Source organism: Mus caroli, chromosome 2, assembly GCF_900094665.2.
Source record: "Mus caroli chromosome 2, CAROLI_EIJ_v1.1, whole genome shotgun sequence".
NCBI classification, from domain to species: domain Eukaryota; kingdom Metazoa; phylum Chordata; class Mammalia; order Rodentia; family Muridae; genus Mus; species Mus caroli.
Genome location: NC_034571.1, coordinates 85,458,953 through 85,478,386, shown reverse-complemented (window position 1 = coordinate 85,478,386; position 19,434 = coordinate 85,458,953). Strand labels below are relative to the sequence as shown.

At 41.5% G+C, this 19,434-nt stretch overlaps 1 protein-coding gene and 1 pseudogene across 2 annotated transcripts in view; both read left to right on the top strand.

The window, feature by feature from the left end:
- The window catches only part of C2H11orf49 (chromosome 2 C11orf49 homolog), a 165,101-nt gene that overhangs the window by 83,073 nt on the left and 62,594 nt on the right, over positions 1 to 19,434 (top strand). The gene's annotated exons all lie outside the window — the stretch shown is intronic.
- On the top strand, positions 18,968 to 19,309 carry LOC110289352 (annotated as a pseudogene).

Here is a 19,434-nt window from a genome sequence, read left to right as displayed (position 1 = left end):
AGGTAAATTATTAAAAATATTTGAGGCAGAATGTGCCTTTTGACCTTGAATTCTTGGCAATCCTCCTGTCTCAATTTCTCACGTGCCATGATTACAGACATATGCTATCATGCTCAGCTCCAATACGTCAATATTGAAAGACTATTTTAAAGTTATATAACTAGTTAACTTAAGAAAGTAAAGAAGGAAAACAAGCCAGGCAGTGGTGGTACCTGCCTTTTGAGGCCAGCATGGTCTACAGACTGAGTTAGGAAAGCCAGGACTACATACAAAGCCATTTCAAAAAAAAACAACCCTTTACTGCCCCCACCATGGAAAACAAGAGAAAACAACAAGCAACAGGCCAAAGCAACATAAAACAGAAACAAAAAAGGATTGCTGACTGTGACTATTTTGGCCAAGATTTTGTTCATCATAGTATAAATTTTTTTTTTTTTTTTTTTTTTTTTTTTTTTTTTTTTTTTTTTTTTTTTTTTTTTTTTTTTTTTTTTGGTTCTTTCGAGGCAGGGTTTCTGTGTATAGCTCTGGCTGTCCTGGAACTCACTTTGTAGACCAGACTGGCCTCGAACTTAGAAATCTGCCTGCCTCTGCCTCCCAAGTGCTGGAATTAAAGGCGTGTGCCACCACGCCCAGCTTCTGCACATTTCCTGTTGAAGTTAAAGAATATACAACTTAGAGTTTTTAAAGCATTATGGTGAAGTGTCCAGTTTATCATGCAATGCTGTTTAAACCCATCCGTACAATAGAGTGGTCACCCTGAAGTTGAGTGGTCCCTTTAGGCCTCTGAAGTCTGTTGCTCCCTCTTTCATGGGTCTGTTAGAAAGAAAACTAAATGACTAAATTGAGTTTATCCAGTAAGAGTCAAAATAAAATCAATTTAGGTTAAAGTTGTCAATTTAATAAACCATACTCAAATTTGATTGTTTTGGTGGGTTTTAAGCTGGAAGTATATAAAAGCAGATATAAATAGTGTTGAAAATTTAATCTTTTCCAGTTTTATTTTACTTGGCATTAAAACATGTTCTTCATGCCCACTGCTACCACCTAACCCTAATTTACTGCCCATCTTTAGAACTCTAATTACACATCTTAGGTTGTTAAAAAGACAGATTCCTTGATCTGGTCTCAAACCTACCAGATCATAGCCAGCAGGCAACGGGCCTGGGATGTTGTTATTTAACAAGTGTTTCAGGTGGTGTTCAGGACCGCTGGGGTTTGGGACATGAAGTGACTTTCTCCCTATTTTCTTTGCCTCAGTCCTAACACTGAGAACTGTTTTCAACCATGGTTATATATTCAGATCACTTAGGGAGAGGTTTAAAATATTGACACCCAGGCCCCACCCCACACCAGATTACTCAGAGACCTCTGAGCTGGGGCCCAGGCATTTCCAGCACTTCGCAGGCAACTGTGATGCTCATCAGAGTTTGAGAACTGGACTGTAGATGGTGGATCTTGTTGCCCTTGCAGAGGACTAAGGTTCAGTTTCCAGCACCCACACAATGGTACAGTTCCAGGGGATCCAAGGCACCCTCTTATCACCTCTATAGGCACCAGAACACATAGTACAGGCAACATGGTCATACACATAATAAATAAATGTTAAAAATGTAATGAGACTGAGAACTGCTGAAAGACTCTTTGGTTTCAATTAATTTTAACTTTTTGTTACTGCTGCTGTTTGTTTGTTCGTTCGTTCGTTCGTTCGTTTTTCATACAGGGTATCACTCTATATCAAAGACTGGTCTCAAACTCAAAATTTCTGCCTGCCTTCATCTGCTGAACACTGGGATTATGAACATGTCCCTATAGCAAAACCAGCTTATTTTCTGTGTTTTTGTTTGTTTGAGATAAGGTCTCTGTCTATAGCTCTGGCTGATTTGGACCTCATCGTGTAAATTAGACTGACCATGAACTCAAGAATTTTCCTGCCTCTGCCTGGCAGTGAGTGCTAGGATTAAAGGCATGTACCACTATGCCTGGATTTATTTGGGGTTTTTAGACCGGGTTTCAACTTTCAGTTTAGACTGACTGAGCTGATGGGCTCCTGGCCTCTGTTGCCCATATGATGGGGCCATTGATGTTTCCCATTGCCCCGACCTCCATGAGAAATCTTTTAAGTCCAGCCCTCTCTAGCACAGCTCTGCTGTGACACTCCAGAACATCAGTAGTTATGTACTGTCTGCTAAAGAAATAGGGATCCTGCCACCACCCAGTGGCCTCTCATGATCCCAAGAGTCTTTCCAGCCACAGAGATCACAGACTCTCCTCACACACCTTTGAAAATCTGTTCTCCTGGGTGGAAGGTCACCCCACTCTGCCTCTCTCCTGCTCATCTAGCCTCAGCTCAAGAATGCCTTTTAAAAGTTCTTCAGAGTCTCTTCGGAGTCTCTGTTCCCTCCGTGGCCTCACTCCTACCCATTAAAAGATGATCCCTCCTCTGACGCTTGTTCCACCATGCATTACATTTAATGACAGGCCAACAAATATCACTGTCCTAAAATGCAGGGTTAAAAAGTGAAAAGAGTTTTGATGTCTCTCCTACATCCTCATTTAGACTATAAATTTGGCTTTTTATTTGTTTGTTTTATAAACAAACTGTTTTATTACATTTTTAAAACATTATGTATACTGTATAGGGTACAGGGTGAATATACAGCATGAATGTGGAAGTCAAAGGACAACTTGGAGGAGTACATTTTCCCCTTTTACCATGTGGACATCAGGAGTTGAACTCGGGTCCTCAGGCTTGGCAGCAAGTGTCCTTACTCACTTAGCCCTCTCACTGCTCCCTAAACTGTAACTTTGTAACATCAAGCCCCACTAACTTTGACCTGTGGGAGGCACTAAAGAGGACTTGAGAGTCAAGTGGCCCAGGTTCAAATGCCTTTTTATTAAATATAGCAGACTGTGGTCAAACCTTGGTTTTTCCATCTATAAAATAGAGAATAGACTACTTCAGCATTGGGAAAATGTATTTGGATAATGGACTAACGCACTTAGGTGTGCCGGTACATGGTTCTGCTCCCTCAACCTCGGATGCTCTTGTCATTGTGGTCATATTCATTGTCAGCTCCCTTGAGCTCTGAGACTCCATATTTTATTTCTGAATCACCCATTCTGTGACTTGCTTATTGTATGTGCTCAGTAGATGCTGGGTGCATAAATTAATGAATGCCTGCTGTGCTGCATTGATTTATAGTCCATTTCCAATTAGTTCAGTTTGTCTTAGAAACAGTGGTTCAAATTTTAATTTAACCATCAAAAAGTGACAGAAAGAGGTTTCTATCAGAACCATTTACTATCATCTTTAAGTGGCCAAATCCCCAGTCTAACCAGAAGGCAGCTCCTCCCTCTCATGCCAGGAAATGGGGAAGAGCCTCATGAGCTGTTTGCTGTTTGTTTGCTCCTGTGATAAACATGCTGTGACTTGCAGAAAGCATACATTTCCCCTCAGGCAGGCTTGGGTGGGAGAGTCGCTTGGAGCAGCAGCCAGGGAGAAATCCCCTACTCCTTGGGAGAGGTTCATTCCTGCAGGGACTCGGCTAAGCCCGTTTGGAGTTTTGCTGAGTTATTTACCAGGAGGAAGGAACTGGGTGTGGCTGGACTGAGATTCCTCCTGGGAAGTCACTTGAAGAATCTCCTCCGCATCCTTGCCTCCTTCCTTCATCTTTGTTCTCTGGCTTTGGTGCAGGGCTGGCTGGGTGCAACTAGCTGCACCCAGTTGGCTGCTGTTCCTAGCACACTGAATTCTTTGAACCCTGCTGTTGAAGCCAAGGATTCCTGCCCTGTTCTCCCCCCACCCCCACCCCCCTGCCCTGATTTTAAAGACATTTCTAGAAACTTTCGTATGTGGTGGGAATGGGAAAGAAGTAGGTTGGTGGGTCCAAAACATCTTTTCCGGACTTATAGCACCTAAAGGGCTTCAGATCACCACTTCTCAAAAACCTGATATGGTGAATTTTCTTGACTAAAGCACAGACAGTAGGCTCTGCAGGCACCATTGGCACTTCTGAAGCTGTCTGCACGAGGGAACCCCCCCCCCCAAGTCCAGACTTGCTTTGTCTCTAGCAGTAGGAACTAGTGGGCAATCTGCAGAGGACACAGTTGCTGGGAGCGTTAGTGGCTACCTAGTGACAGACTGGGGACAGGCAGCTCAGTGGGAGAGCACATACCTCGCCTATGCATGACCCCAGGTTTGATCCCCAGCACCTTAAAAACAACCCAAAACACTACCAGGTGACTAATATCTTTTCAAATAAATGGATAAACGAATGTTCTTAACCATTTTGTAACTATAATGGGTTTGGTGGTTACAGAACTAGTAGTCTAAAGAAGAAATATTTTCAATTTTTAGAGCCTCATTTGTCAGGCTAATTTGTTAATAATTCCTCAGCACACACCTTTGCTCTTTGCTTCCTTCCCTTCCTTCTTTCCTTTCTCCTTCTCCCCTGCTTCCCTTAGTCTGCCTTAGCCTGGTGTGTAGCCTACACTCACCTTAAACTCTGATCAGCCTTCCAACTACTAGGATTACAGACATGTGCCAGTACACTTGGCTCTACTTGCAAAATAAACCCAACTTAGGAAATGTCCAGTGGGAGAGGACAAAGCTTGATGACTTTCTAGGCACACACTGCAATATATATATTTATTGTTCGAGTTGCAGAATAGTAGAGTGATAAAATACCATTTGTAACAATGTATATATATATATATATATTTGTGCCTGATAGGTTTATATACATACAAAAGTATTTGTAACAAAGTTTACAAAATGTTATTGATAGTTTAATGACTTCAGGTGACAGACATTAGAATTTTTTGCTGTTGTTTGTAATAAAGTTACATTTTGATAATCACTATAAAATAAAGCTGTATCTGAGAGCAATAATACTTTTGAGACAGGATCTCAGGTATCCCAGCATTACCTGATTGATCCTTCCTATTCCTCTGTTTCTGCCTCTTTAGTGCTAGAATCACAGGTGTGTACCACTGTGTCCTATTTATCTGGTGCTGGCGATTGAAGCCAGAACTTCATGCATTCTAGGCAAGTACTCTACCCATTAAGTTACATCCCCAGTTCAAACAAAAAAGGAAGAAGGAGAAACGTTTGAGTGTCTGCTATCTACTCCATATGATATATGAATTGAAAAGTATAGGAAAAGAAGACGGCATAAACTACACATGGTGGCCCATGTCTGTAATCCCAGCACTTAGGATATGGAGACAAGAAGGTCATAAGCTCAAGGATAGCTTGGGCTACAGAGTGAGTACCAGCCTAGCTTGGCCTATGAGACCCTGTATCAGGAGACCTTAAAGGAAGGAAGATGGTTGGTGGCTTAAGATCCTTACAGCCAGGACATGGCACAGTCTGGAGTAAGCAAGTGCCATGCTGTGTGGTTAAGAGTGCAGGAAGAGGAAAGATCCTGTGTAGACTTCCTCTGAAGAGTTTGGTCTAGCCTAGGCTACACAAGGCTCAGTCTCTAAACAAAACAAGCTCTGAAAGTAGAATTAGCATCTGATCCAGTATAGAATTCCTGGTACACATGAGGGGATCAAAAACAGAACATATGGTCTATTCCTGCTTATTCACAAGGGCCAAGGGAAGGGATTAGTACAGGTGCACCAGTTTATGAATCAGTAGAGATAACTGGTCTACATACATAATGGAGCAAGCTTAGCTATAAAGGATGAGGCCAGTTCTTATGCAACTGGAGCCCATGGGTTTAAGTGAAATAAGCTAGAATGGGGGTGGCCAGGATCAGCATGCGACATATACATGTGTGAAAGCATCACAGTGAAGCCGATTATTTTGTATTATTAATATGGACTAATAACAAAAGAGGAAGCTCGGGTACACCATGGAAGATAGGCAGGACTTATCAAAGAGAGAAGGCATTTGAGGCAACCTGAGCACTGAAGTTTTAATTGTTTGAAAAGATAGAGAGGAAATTTACAATTTATATTTTGTAAATTATTATAAATTTATTTATAATAATAAGTAAATGTGGTTTGTGGTGGAGAAATTTGCTGTATTACAAGGTTGATTCATAAGATATCTTTTTTTGGATACACTTCAGAAATTAAGTTTTTCTGCATATCAACTCTGAGGTGATATAAGAACTATATCTGCTTTTACATTTCATTGTTTTAGTCTATTGAGGATGTTTGTTCATGTGAGCTGTCAGTTCTGCCATCTCAAGTCAGCCAGTTGTTTGGTCTTTTTTTTTTTTTTTTTTTGACTTATGGTTAATATGTAAAATTTTTGCCTATTAGAGCAATCAAAAGCAGGGCAGGGGAGCAAGAAAGGACAAAATTTTTATTTAAGAAAAAATGTATTAAGGCTAGGTGTGGTAACACATACCTTTAATCCCAGTGCTTAGATGAAGATGAGTTTGAGGCAAGCCTGGTCTACTTTATGAGTTCCAGGCATAGTGAGCACCTCTCTCAAAACTAAATGTTAACTAATTTAAATTGAGACTTTTCAAGCAACAGACTCAGGCTTCACTTTTCCTAGTACATTTATAGTACATAGGCTATACTGTACTGAAGTGAACTGTTGTGAAAACTTGTCCTTCAGGGAACTCTAGGTTTCAAAGTCATAAAGCTTTTGGTTTTGAGTCTGTGTGCTTGTTAGGTTCTTTAGTGTTCAAAGCACTGTGTTGAGTGAAAGGCATGCAGAGAACCCATTCATTCATTTGTTTGTTCATTTGGGATGCTATAGTGCATCCTCTGGGCCGGATCTTACTGTAGGTGCTGATGTAAAAAGGATTTGGAGAATATAATTTTGTTTACAAAGAGTTCACAGTCTAGTTGAAAAGAAAGCACTGTGTAAATAATTACAGACCACCGGTAAAAGTAAAAAACATGTGTTTGCTTGTTCTCCCTGTAGACCACAGTAAAATTATTACAAAGGAGAAAAATGGATATAAAGGCAAACAGAAAAGAAACTGAGAGAGGAAGTGCTGTTAACCAGGTCAGAGAAGGTGGGCAACAGATGTTGAGGGGTGAATGGAATTGACTTCAGAAATCAGAGAGGGACTCGAGACGTGGCTCAGTGGTTAAGAATGCTTGCTGCTCTTGTAGAGGACTGGGGTTTAGTTCCAGATCCAGGGAATCCCAACACCTTCTTCTGGACTTCAAAGGCAGGCACCTACACACACACACATACACACACACAATCTTTAAAAAGAAAGAAAGAGAAGAAAAGGAAAGATAAAAGGAAAAAAAGAAAAGAAAAGGAAAGACAGGGAAAAAGAAAAGAAAGTATGAGTGAGCGTACTGGACAGTGTGGTGGCGCACACCTTTAATCCCAGCACTTGGGAGGCAGAGACAGGCAGATCTCTGAGTTCAAAGCCAGCTTGGACTATAAAGGGAGTTCCAGGATAGCCCAGACTACCCTGTCTCGAAAAACAAACAAACAAAAGGAAGGGGGAGAGAGAGAGAGAGAGAGAGAGAGAGAGAGAGAGAGAGAGAGAGAGGAGAGAGGAGAGAGGAGAGAGGAGAGAGGAGAGAGGAGAGAAATTAGATGGCTTTAGCCCTCCCATAAAGTCAGAGTGTCTGCTGAGAGTTAGGGTTTGGAGCAGTGAGTTAGTGTGGAGATCTGAGAACAGAAAATGCCTGGACATCTTTCATAAGGAGTCTGGCACAAAGTCTGGATGGGCAAGGAAAGGAAGGGCCTGCCTACCTAAGTAGCTGGTCAGTGTGATTTGAGGACTCACTTCAGAATGGAATGCTGTGCCTCTGGAATGCACACTCATGTCCTGGCAGGGACAGCATGCCATGGAGATCCTCGAGAGACAGCCCAGCAGCCACTAACTTTAGCAAGTGTTTGCTCAAGGAAAGTTGGTGCCCAAGAGTACTAGAAAACAGTTTTTCTCATGGTGTACTGTAGTCCAGGTCAGTCCAGGGAGTTGTGGGAGAAGCCTGAGCCAGGAAAAAGACATATATACTTAAGAGATTTGAGAAAATCAAAAAGATGTATGTCTGCCTGGTTATGTAGACACAGATCTAACAGTGGGAACTTGTTAGAGAACATCTGGATTCAGAGAAAAGAGGAGCAGAAGAGAAGTGTCGTCATCTCATATCACACTGAAGGCTGCACAGCCATATGGAAGACATAGATAAAGCATTTCTGAAGCAGGTCCCAAAGCTGGCTGGAGTCCAGCAAGGGTGGCCATAGGGACTCGAGGCTCTAAGACCCAAGTTCAGCACCATGGCCTTCATGCATTCTTTTCCCCCTGTTTGCTTATGTTTTTCTGATCCAAGTGACATCTGCTTATAGAAAAGGAGCAGTGCAGAGAATGAAATGAACAGAGCCAAACCGGCTTCCGTACACTTGCCACTACTGCCTGCCAGTCAGGTGCCGCCCACCATGGCTAGGATTTCCATGGATAATTCTCATTGCATACTACAGAGTATGCTGGATACACATTCTTATCTCCCTCTGCGTGTGTGTTTGTGCATGTACATGTGTGTGTATGTGTGTGTGTGAGTCACAGCATGCAGATGAAGGTCAGTGGACCATCTCAGGTGATGGTCACCATGTTTAATCAGGATCTGTTGCTAATTGCTGTGTATGCCATCAGCAAGCTCCTGGGGACTCTCCTGTTACTGCCTCTGTCTCTCACTTGCAGGACTGCAGTTACAGATGCCTGAGCCCCCACATGGAGCTTGGCACAGGGTCTGAGGACCCATACGTAGGTGGTTCTGCTTTCATAGCCTGCAGTTCATGCATTGAGCCATCTCCCCAGCCCCTGAACACATGTTTTTGGAGAACCACTTTTTTCATGTATTTTTTCTTATGTATAAAAAATATATTAATATATATCTTAAGTTCATCTTAAAATATAAATATTTATCATGTTCTTTCAGAAGGAAGAAATGAGATGGATATCTCAATATAGTTATAAAAACAATTCCAGTGTTTCCTATTTGCTTCTGTTAGATTGCATTTTCTGAAGGTAATAATGATTAGGCAGCAGAAATAAATGAGGCATAAAAAAATTGAAAGGGAGAGAGGAAATCACATAACTAAAGATGATGTGATTAATAACTCCCCTGGAATCAAACTGAAACCTATTAGGAATATTAAAACCTGCAAGGTAGGTGGTCAAAGTATACTAAAGCCAACACAGTGTTTTATTTCTTTTTTAAAGAAAATAGCATTCATATCAACAAACAAGAGAAGACTTTGTTTTCAGTAGCAAAACTGGGTATAACAGCCCAGCCCAGCCCAGCAGCACATACCTCTTATCCCAGCTATCGACAAGGCTGGCACAGGGGTATCCCAAGGGAAAAGCTGGCCTGAGAGGACAAAATGGCTAGGGATAAAGCTATCAGGGAGCTCCAAGAGGGGAGTGAGGGAGAGTCCAGACGGCCCCGAGGAGTGAAGACAGCCACCTGGGAGGGATGCAGTGACCCCAGAGTGGCTTCACAACAACACCAGAGTTCTTTCCTTCATCCTGTAAGGGAACACTTAGAGATGGGGGATTCCAGGGTTTTTTTATTTGATTTGTTTGCTTATTTTGCTGAGACAAAGAGTATACTGGAAAACCAAGTAAAACTAGACTAACTGGAAATACCTTGAGATATGCAGGAATTAGGATCTATTGTTAGGCCATAATAATTGTTATATAATAATTAGCAAATCACTGCTAGCTCTGAATCACCATTCTCAGAACATTTATTTACTCACTCAGTCCTCACAACAGCCTGTTTGAATTAGCTTTCTCAAGTTCAGATTGCTAGGAAGTGCAGTTTGAATTAAACTCATGGGCTCTTGTGTGTGTGTGTGTGTGTATGTGTCTGTGTCTGTGAGTGTGTGTGTGTGTGTGTGTGTGTGTGTGGTGAAAGCTAGAGGTTGCTATCAGGTGTCTTTCTCCATCATCCTTATAGTTTCAGGCAGGGTCCTTCACTACTAGACCTGAAGCTCTCTGATATAGCCATGATGGCTGGCAGTGTACTCACAGGGATCCTCCTGTCTCTTTATCCCTAGTGAGGAGATTATAGGCACAGGCAGCTGTGGTAGCTTTTTACCTGGGTGCTGGGATCTGCTCAGGTCTTTATGCTTACACAGCAAGCATTTGCCAACTCGGGCATCTTCTCAGTTGTCAATTTAGTGATTTTTTTTTAACTGCCCCCTTCAGGGAACAAAACTCATGTATGTTTCAGTAACATATTTCTTTCCTTACCTACTAACTCGCAGATTTATATAACTACCCATTGACCCATATGGCTAATGTCTATTATGGGTACTTCCTATGGATGGAACCATGCAATGCAGAGACTTCTGTGTCTGACTCCCTTTATTTAGTATTGTAAAGGTGTTACCCATGTCATAACTCAGATCAATACTGCATTCCTTTTTATGGCCAAATAATATTTCATTAAATGATTATACCATTCATCTAAACACTAGGTTGTTTCCATTTTTTGACTATCATAAATAATGCTATTATGAACATTGGCAAACAAGTTTCTGTGTGAATGTATATTTTTATTTCTCCTGGTTATGTATGTAGGAGTGGAATGCTGGGTCATGAAATTTTTATGTTTCACAGAACTGCTAGACTGTGGCTGTATTATTTTACATTCCCAGTAATTACATGTGTGAAAGCTCCAATTTATTGATGTTCATAGTAAAGTTTGATATCTTTAAAAAGGTTTTGCTTAGTAAGATCATTAAATAAAATACAAAGGCTGGTGACATGGCTCAGGTGGTAGAGTGATTGCCAGTCTACCACAGATAAAACCATGAGTTTGATCCACAGCAAAACAAAAACCAGGCCTGGTGGTCAAATCCTAGCACTCCAGAAATAGAGGCAGAATTGACAGTTCAGTCTTCAAATCATAGCAAGTTTCAGTTCAACCTGGGACTCATGACACTTTGTTGAACTTTTTTGAAGGAAAGAAAAGGGACAGAGGAAGAAGAAAGAAAGAAAGAAAGAAAGAAAGAAAGAAAGAAAGAAAGAAAGAAAGAAAGAAAGGAACAAAGAAATCAAAAGTCAGATGGGAGAAATTATGTTCTATACACACACATCTTAATACATCAGCATATATAAAGAGCATCTACCAGTCAATAATATAAAAACAAAAGCCACCTATTAAAAGCTGAGCAAAAGACTTTATGAGTCACTTCACAAAGGAATATATGTAAAAGGTCACTATCCAATTCAAAAAGTGCCCAGTATATGAATTAGTCATCAAGGACACAAACTTAAACTACCATGAGCTGTCACTTCACACCCACTAGAATGCCAGAGTGAAGACTGATAATACCAAATGCCAACCAAGATGTGAGACAGCTGCACTTCTCAGTTGCTGTTGGTGGGAAGAGAGAGGTTAGCATTGCTTTGGAAAACAGGCAACAATTCTACATTAAGACTTTACCAAATAGAAATAAAAACATATTCACAAAAGAAAGATAAAAGTTTCTAAAAGCTTTATTTACAACAGCAAAAAGTACATACTTTGGGTCTGGAGAGATGGCTCACCAGTTAAGAGCAGTGGCTGCTCTTGCAGATGACCCAGGCTCACATCACAGCACCCACAGACAGCTTATAGCTCTCTGCAGTTCCAAGCAATCTGACGCCCTCTTCTGGCCTACATGGGTACCAAGGATGCATGTGGTGCACAGACAGACATGCAGTCAAGACACCCATATACATACAAGGAAAACAAAAATAAACTTGCTTAAGAACCAGGGAGCTAGAAGTGGAGCTCAGTTTTGGAGTAGCTGCCTACTGTGTGCATGACACTGGGCTAGACCCTAGGTCCACTGCCAGAGAAAACGAAGCAAGTAAGTTAACCAGATAGGCATGTGTTTGTTTCTAGATCCTTTGGACCTTTCTACTAATATAAGGTAGGCTTGTGCTTCAGTGTTTTCTTTATCAACATTGCTTTGTGTCTGGGCATGGTAGCACATGTCTAAAATCTCAGCACTCAGGAGACCAAAGCAAGGTATTTACCATGAGTTCTAGACCAGCCAAGGCTATATAGTAAGACTGACTCAAAAAGAAAAAGGAAAGAAAGGAAGGGAGGGAGGGGAGGGAGGGAGGGAGAGAGGGAGGGAGGGAGGGAGGGAGGGAGGAAGGAAAATTAAAACAGAATATTATTAGAACAGACTTGAGAGTTCCCACAGACAAACATCTGGTTGAAATTGAAATTATGAAGACACATGTATGTGACACTCCTAGTCTGTGAACACAGTGCATTCCCCCTGGGGTCTCTGAGCCCTCTCCGTGTTCATAGTGTTTAGTGTACAGATAGGAAGTGCTGGATCGGGTTTACTTGTAAATACATGCTGTTTGCTGCTCCTCTTGTAAATAGCAGAATTTTACTTTTCTGTCTCTATTGTTGTCTTTTTGGTTCTTTGAGCCAGGGTTTCATTTAGCCCAGACTGGTTTCAAATGCAGTGTGCAGACAAGGATGGCACTACACTCTTGGCCCTCCAGCCTCTACCCGGAATGACAGGCATGTGCCAGTGCACCCTGGTCTCATGGCATTGTTGTCTTTTAATTACTTTTGTCAACTTCCCATTGTAAGAGCACAGAAGTCAATGCAGGTGTAGTAATTCAGACCTGTAAATTTAGCCCTTGGGAGGCTGAGGCAGAGGATCATGAGTCTGAAGCTAACCTGGATTACTTAGCAAAGTTGAGACTAGTCTGTCTTATACAGTGCAACCCTGTCTCAAAAAGAAATTGTCTTTATTATGTGCTAGTACAGACTCATTTATTAGTGCTACAAGTTTCTTTGTAGAATCAGTATTTTTAAGTATTTCATTGAGGTAATTATTGATTTATTAAGATAATTGAATGAGCCAGTCATAGTAACACACAATCATAACCCAGCACTTGCAGGATTAAGACAGGATTACAGGTTCCCGGTGAGCCTGGTCAACATAGCAAGACCTTGTCTCAAAAGAAAGAAAGACTCCGCCTAGGTGGGTAGTGTAATATTAACCAAATAAAGAAGGAAATAGAACACTCACCCCTATTGCAGCTTAGGGAAGTTTTTCCTCTGTCAAAAAAAAAAAAATGTTCTTTGGACTGGAAGCGAAAATAAACACTTGGTCCAGGTCCTGAGACCAGCGGTTGGAGGAGGCCACCTCCCTTCGTCCAGTTCTTTCTCTTGGTTTACATTCCAAGGCACTGAGCACTTGGGGATAGGCTAAGAAACTGAACATGGGGAGGAAAGCTGGGGTTCTGTTCAGACCTCTCAGAAGCCAAGGAGCTAATCCCTAGTCACAGCAGAGACTGAGGCTGACCGTGCTGAGCTCCTTAGCTGACTTGCCTCAGCTGAACAGCAGCAACAATTGTGCATGTGTAAAAAAGTGTGTCCCAGTCACTTCTAGCTTGTCAGGGAAAACAGAGGAGGAGGAAGTAGGCAGAGACTTTGAGATTCCAGCTCTTTTATTTCTTAGTAAAATCACACTGGCAAGTGATTTACCTCTGTAAGCCAAGTAGAAATAACATGAGCATACTTTATAGGGTAGTCCTAAGCATAAAACCAAATACCAATGACTGTTTATCAGGTAAGTGGTTACTGGGGCTTGAGAGACAATTCCGCTGTCAAGAGTGCATAGTGCCAGCCGCCTACATCAGGCACCCAGTGCCTGTGACTCTTGCTCAAGGAGACCCATTACCTCCCTTGGGCATCTGCACTCACATACATATAACTTAAAAATAAGAGAAAATCTTTAAAGTGTTTATTTAAGCAAATTAATTAATCAATGATAAGTAATGATAATGATAAGTAATGATAATGATAAAAAGTAGGTCTTACTATCTAGCCCTGGCTGGCCTGGACCTTATTCTGTAGACCAGGCTGCTACTACATCAGGTGTAGACAGTGACTGAACAAGGAGGAAGAGAGGTAGTATAAACTCCTTCCGTGTGTGTGGTGTTTGTGTGTGTGTGTGTGTGTGTGTGTGTGTGTGTGTGTGTGTGTGTGTGGTGTGTATGTAAAAGTCCATGTGGAGGTCAGAGTTCCGCCCCAAGAATTGTTCTTCAGGAACTGTCTGCCTTGGTTTTGAGACAGGGTCTCTCATTGGCCTGGAGCTCACCCTTAGGCTTGGCTAGACTGGCCGTCAGTGAGCTCCGGAAGTCTGGCTATCTCTGCCTCCTGAGTCCCCACACCCAGGTCCTTGTGCTTGCTCAGGAAGCGCTTCACTGATTGAGATATCTCCTAGTCCAGAATTCCTTTGTCTGAAGAAATGACTAGACTAAAATGGAGGAACTTCTTCAGTGAAGCAGTATTTAGTGTATTTTCTAGTTTAATTGGATTTCAATAATTCTTGGCCACCTCTTCATGGTTTCTTTGTGAACAAACAGAAAGAACATGGGCTGAAAGAATGTCATCCATTCAGATTGAACAGTTGCCCTCAATGTGTGCAGATTGATGGCTTCTTGTCACGCTGGAGGACTAGAGATGTAATTCTGAACTATGCCTTTTAGCTGAACTACTTGTTTCTTAGCCCATTATTTGCATAGTAACAGCATCAGTACCAGGCTAATTAAATTTTGGGTCAATAGCTAATAAAGTAATTGACAGTCCAGAATAGAAGTAGCATAATACAGAGCAAACAGTGGGTTCCCTGTGCCAGAGCTCTGCTGCTGTTAGCAGCATGGCTGTAAGAACTTGCTTAGTCACCTGAGCCTTTGCTTCATCTTTGGCAGAGAAATGGAAGTATTTATGCTTTAGAATGTGTATTAGTTATCTCTTGCTGTTTTATCATTTATTGAAACCTGGGAGTAAAGCAGTGAATATTTATTATAGCTTCTAGTTTCTGAGGGCCAGGGCTCCAGGAACAGCTTTGTAGGGTGGTTCTCACTCAGGGTCTCATAGGTTGAAATGAGTGGCTCGTAATCCCTGTGCTGGTTTTTTTAAATTATACATATTTGTTTGTGTCTGGGTGTGTATGTGTGTGAGATTATAGGACAACCTGCAGGTGTAGATTGTCTCCTTCTATCATGCAGTTTCCAGGATCAAACTCACATCCTTAAGCTTGGCCACAGGTACCTTTGCCTGTTGAGAGCCATCTTGAAGGCCCCCACTTGTCTTTCTGAGTGCCCCTCTTTCTTATTCAGTTAAATAATACCACAGCTGGAGTGGAAGAGATGGTGCAGCAGTTAAGATTATACACTGTTCTTGCAGAGCTCCCACTGCCCAGGTGAGACAGTTCATAACTACTTGTAACTCCAACCTCAGGGGAGTCAAGTTCTGAACTGTATCTATGGTCTCTGCACTCTAGTACACACACACAAAGATGGGTACATATATACATAATGAAAATTGTTCAAAGATTTTTTTAAAGTGCTACAACTAAGTCTTACTATTTCATATACCTTCCCTAAAGAGAAAGACATTTTAGCAGAAGTATGTAAACAAAGAAGTTTTAAATCAACCAAAAACTCAGCTAAGTAGGGAAGACAATGTTGACAGCAAACATTTAAAAACAGGAATTAATATAGCTAAATCCATGCATAATTTAGATTTATGTATGTTATATTTGTATCCATTTGCATATATAAAGTCCTTGGCTAACCACAGGGACTTTTTTAGTGCTTTGTTTTGAAGGTGGTTTGTTTGGGTGTTGTTGTTGTTGAGATATGGTTTCTCTGTGTTAGCCCTCGCTATTCTAGAACTCATTCATATCCTAGGACTATCCAGACTGACCTCAAACTCAGATATCTGCCTGCTTCTGCCTCCCAAGTGATGGGACTAAAGCTGTGTGCCAGCACCATCTGGTTACTCTGTCTAGTGCTTTGTAAGTAAAGATCTAAGACCTTTCCCACTCCAGGTGGACAGAGTAATTTCCTAGGTCACTTTGATAAGACCTCTGAATTAAAAATATCCTTACACGTGAACTGGTTAATTTGCTAGTGCCTTGATTTGCATTAAGCACTGGCAGTCCCTCAGGCTAGTGTCGAACATTAGTGGACTCTCCTTAGTATCTCACCAGCATAGCAGTCAAACTGCTAAGATGAATTCAAAGTGAGTGACAAAATTTTCCAAGCAGGAAATATTTACAGATTTGCATGCTACACCAGAGGCAGGGCAGGAAGTTTCCCAGAAGTTTCCCCAGGGGCCTTGACTGATAAATAAATAATTAAGCCCAGTACTGGCTTAGGGAAATGGGTCAGTGGGTAAAGCGCTTATTGCACAAGCATGAAGAGCAGAATAAGGATCCCAACACACTTGTAAAAGCCAGACATGGCAGCACTTACCTGTAATTCTGGCACTAGGAGACGGAGACAGGTAGTTAGAAGCTAGATGGCCAGTCTCGTCGAAACAGTGAGCATCAGGTTCAGTAAGAGACCATGTCTTCAAAAATCAAGTGGAGAGTGTATTAGCTACTTTTTCTGTTACTGTGTTAAAACATATGACCAAGGTAACTTATAGAAGAAAGTTTATTTGTACTTATGGTTCCAGGGACTTAGAATCCAGATGGGCAGACAGCAGATGCCAGGCGTGCTGCCTGGAGCAGCAAGCTGAGAACCAACATCTTGAACCACATGCATGAAGCAGAACGCACAACTAGAAGTAGGGGAGGCTTTTTATGCTCAAAGCCCATCTGAGGTAACATACCTTTTCCAGCAAGGCCATTCCTCCTAAGCATCCCCCAAACAGTGCTTGTGACCAACTGAAGACAAGCTGTGTCTGAGACTATGGGGGACATTGTCATTTCAACTGCTGCAGAGTGCGGTAGAGGAAAACATCTGAGAGCAACCTCTGGGCTTCACACACACATGCATGCATGGGCAAATGTTCTGGTATACACACACACACACACACACACACACACACACACCAGAGAGAAGATAATAGGAACACAGAGGGGAGAAAAATGGAAGGGGAAAGAGGACCCACAACCTACAGTACTGTTTATGTCAGTGGTGCTAGATAAAAATAATGTGCAGGTCTTCAGGATCACTAACCTTAGCCATATTCCTACAGTTGTGATATTAGCAAATAGTTGTGTTAGTAGCAAAGGGAGATGTTAAAGATCCAACCAATGAAAAGGAACTGCATATTAAAAACAGGAGCAAGAGACTAAAAAGATGAACCAGCAGTTAAAAGCACACATTGCTTTTACAGAGATTCAAGTTCAATTCTATGAACCCATACAATTGCTTATAGGCACCTGTAACTCCAGCTTCAAGGAGATCAGACCTACTCACATGTATGTGCACAAACACACACATGTATGTGCAAACATGCATGCACAATTTAAAAATAAGAAAATAAAAACAGGAACAAATAAATGGCTTTATAAGCCCTTGCCCCTTGAAATTATCTATATGGTCCTAGACACTGACTCATAGTATAGAACCCAAGGTGATAAGCAAAAGCTAATTTATGCTTACAGTTCATCTTTATCATTAGCTCAGAACATTTCTGCTACAATTTAGAGATACTAAGCACATGGGAGGCCAACCTGAGTTTTCTAGCAAAACTTGTCTCAAAAACAACAATGACGTTTTATATAAAAGGTAAATGTGGGCACTTAGGCAAGGTTTCCCTGTTTCTTTCTTTAAAGCGAGCACAGAGCACAAGTTAAAGGTTTGCAGCCTGTCTCTTAGGACTCAAAGACCCTGCTCTACATCCATAAGAAAAAGACATTCTCCTGGTCTCCTTCATAGCCCACTGTCACTACCAGCCTAGGAGCACTGACCTTATAACCTTATAACATCACCTAATGTTCAGTGCACATTGCAGTTTTTTCCATTGTTCCAAATATCTTTAATACCTGTCAGTCAAGGTTTGCACATTACAATTGTTGATATCTCTTAGGTTTGTTTTCATCTGGGGCAAACCCTATGATTTCATGTTTCATGACCTTGATGACTTTGGTGTGTGTTTGCCTGATTCTTCTGCACCACTGTACCCACAGCAACAAGGATTTGGATCTTCTGTTCATCGCCATGATCATGCCATTGAGAATGGCTCCTGTCACGTGGGATTTAAATATTTATAAATATTTGTTGAGTAAAGAGATGAGCCAGTTAATAAGGAGTACTTATCTACTAAGTATCATGAAAAGTGACACTCCAGTGGATACTGAGAATCTAATCTGTTGTTTATGTTCAGCTCTTACCTCTGTGTTACAGGTGAACACTTTCTGGCCTTGAGAAAAAAGTTCATTTTACAAATCAAATTAGAGTATATAAATGTAATATATTGTGTAAATGAAAATTGCATTAAGGAACTAGGGGTATAGCTGAGGTAGAGTGCTTCCTTGTTCAATCCCCAGCACCACAGACAGACAGACAGACAGACAGACAGACGATAGGTAGAGAGACAGAGATAGATAATATATAGATGATATATATATAGATAGATGATAGAAAAAAGAAAGAAAAAAGATACATACATACCTACAGACAGACAGACAGACAGACATAGACTGCTAAAAAAGTTGGTCAAGAAAAATAATGAGACTGTCAGGGGGCTGGCTTAGTGAGTAAAATACTTGCAACCACCACATAAGCAGGGCCTGGTTTGATACTCATGTACAAACTGAGCATAGGAATAAATATTATAATCCCAACACTGGGAAGGCATCCCTAAGCTGGCCTCCTGGCCAGCCAGTCTCGCTGAGTGGGTAAGCTCCAGCTTCAGTGAGAGTCCTTGTCTTGGAAGAGAATGTGGAAGCAGGCTGGGAGACAGCCCAGTGGGTAAAGTGTTTGCCACGCAAACCTGAGGACCTGACTTTGAGTCTCCAGCACTCACAGTACAGTACAGTACAGTACAGTACTGAGTACAGTAGATAGCTATTATCTATTATCCCAGTGCCTCTGTAGCAAAATGGTATGGGGACATTGGAGAATCCCTAAAAGAGCACAGGCCTGCTAGCCTGGCATGTGCAGCAGTAAACGACAACCTGTCTCAAGCAAGATGGAAGAACTACCAGTGTTAATATTCACAGGAGGGCAATCTGCCCTGGGGACAATTTAAAGTAACTATGGCCTTCACGCTGTACTCCCTGATGCACGCGGCCCTGCTGTGCGTGAATACCATCGCTGTGCTGCATGAGGAGCACTTCCTCAAGAACATTGGCTGGGGAACAGACCAGGGAATTGGTAGATTCAGAGAGGAGCCAGGAATTAAATCTCAGCTAATGAAACTTATTCAGTCTGTTAGAACCGTGATGAGAGTGCAATTGATGATAGTACACTCAATTGCTATTATATGGCCTTTGTACACTCAATTGCGATTGTATTGCCTTTGTTATTCGGCTGAACATTGTTGGGAAATCAGAGACACAGAGGAAGAAAAGCCCCAAAAGTTACTATTTCTGTTGTGACTGAAATATTCATGTTTCTGCAGGCTCATCTTGCAGTTGACCAAAAAAGAAAGAAAGAAAGAAAAAAGTAAAGTTAACATAAAACCAGAGTTTCTATCTTAAAAAAAAAATATATATATATATAT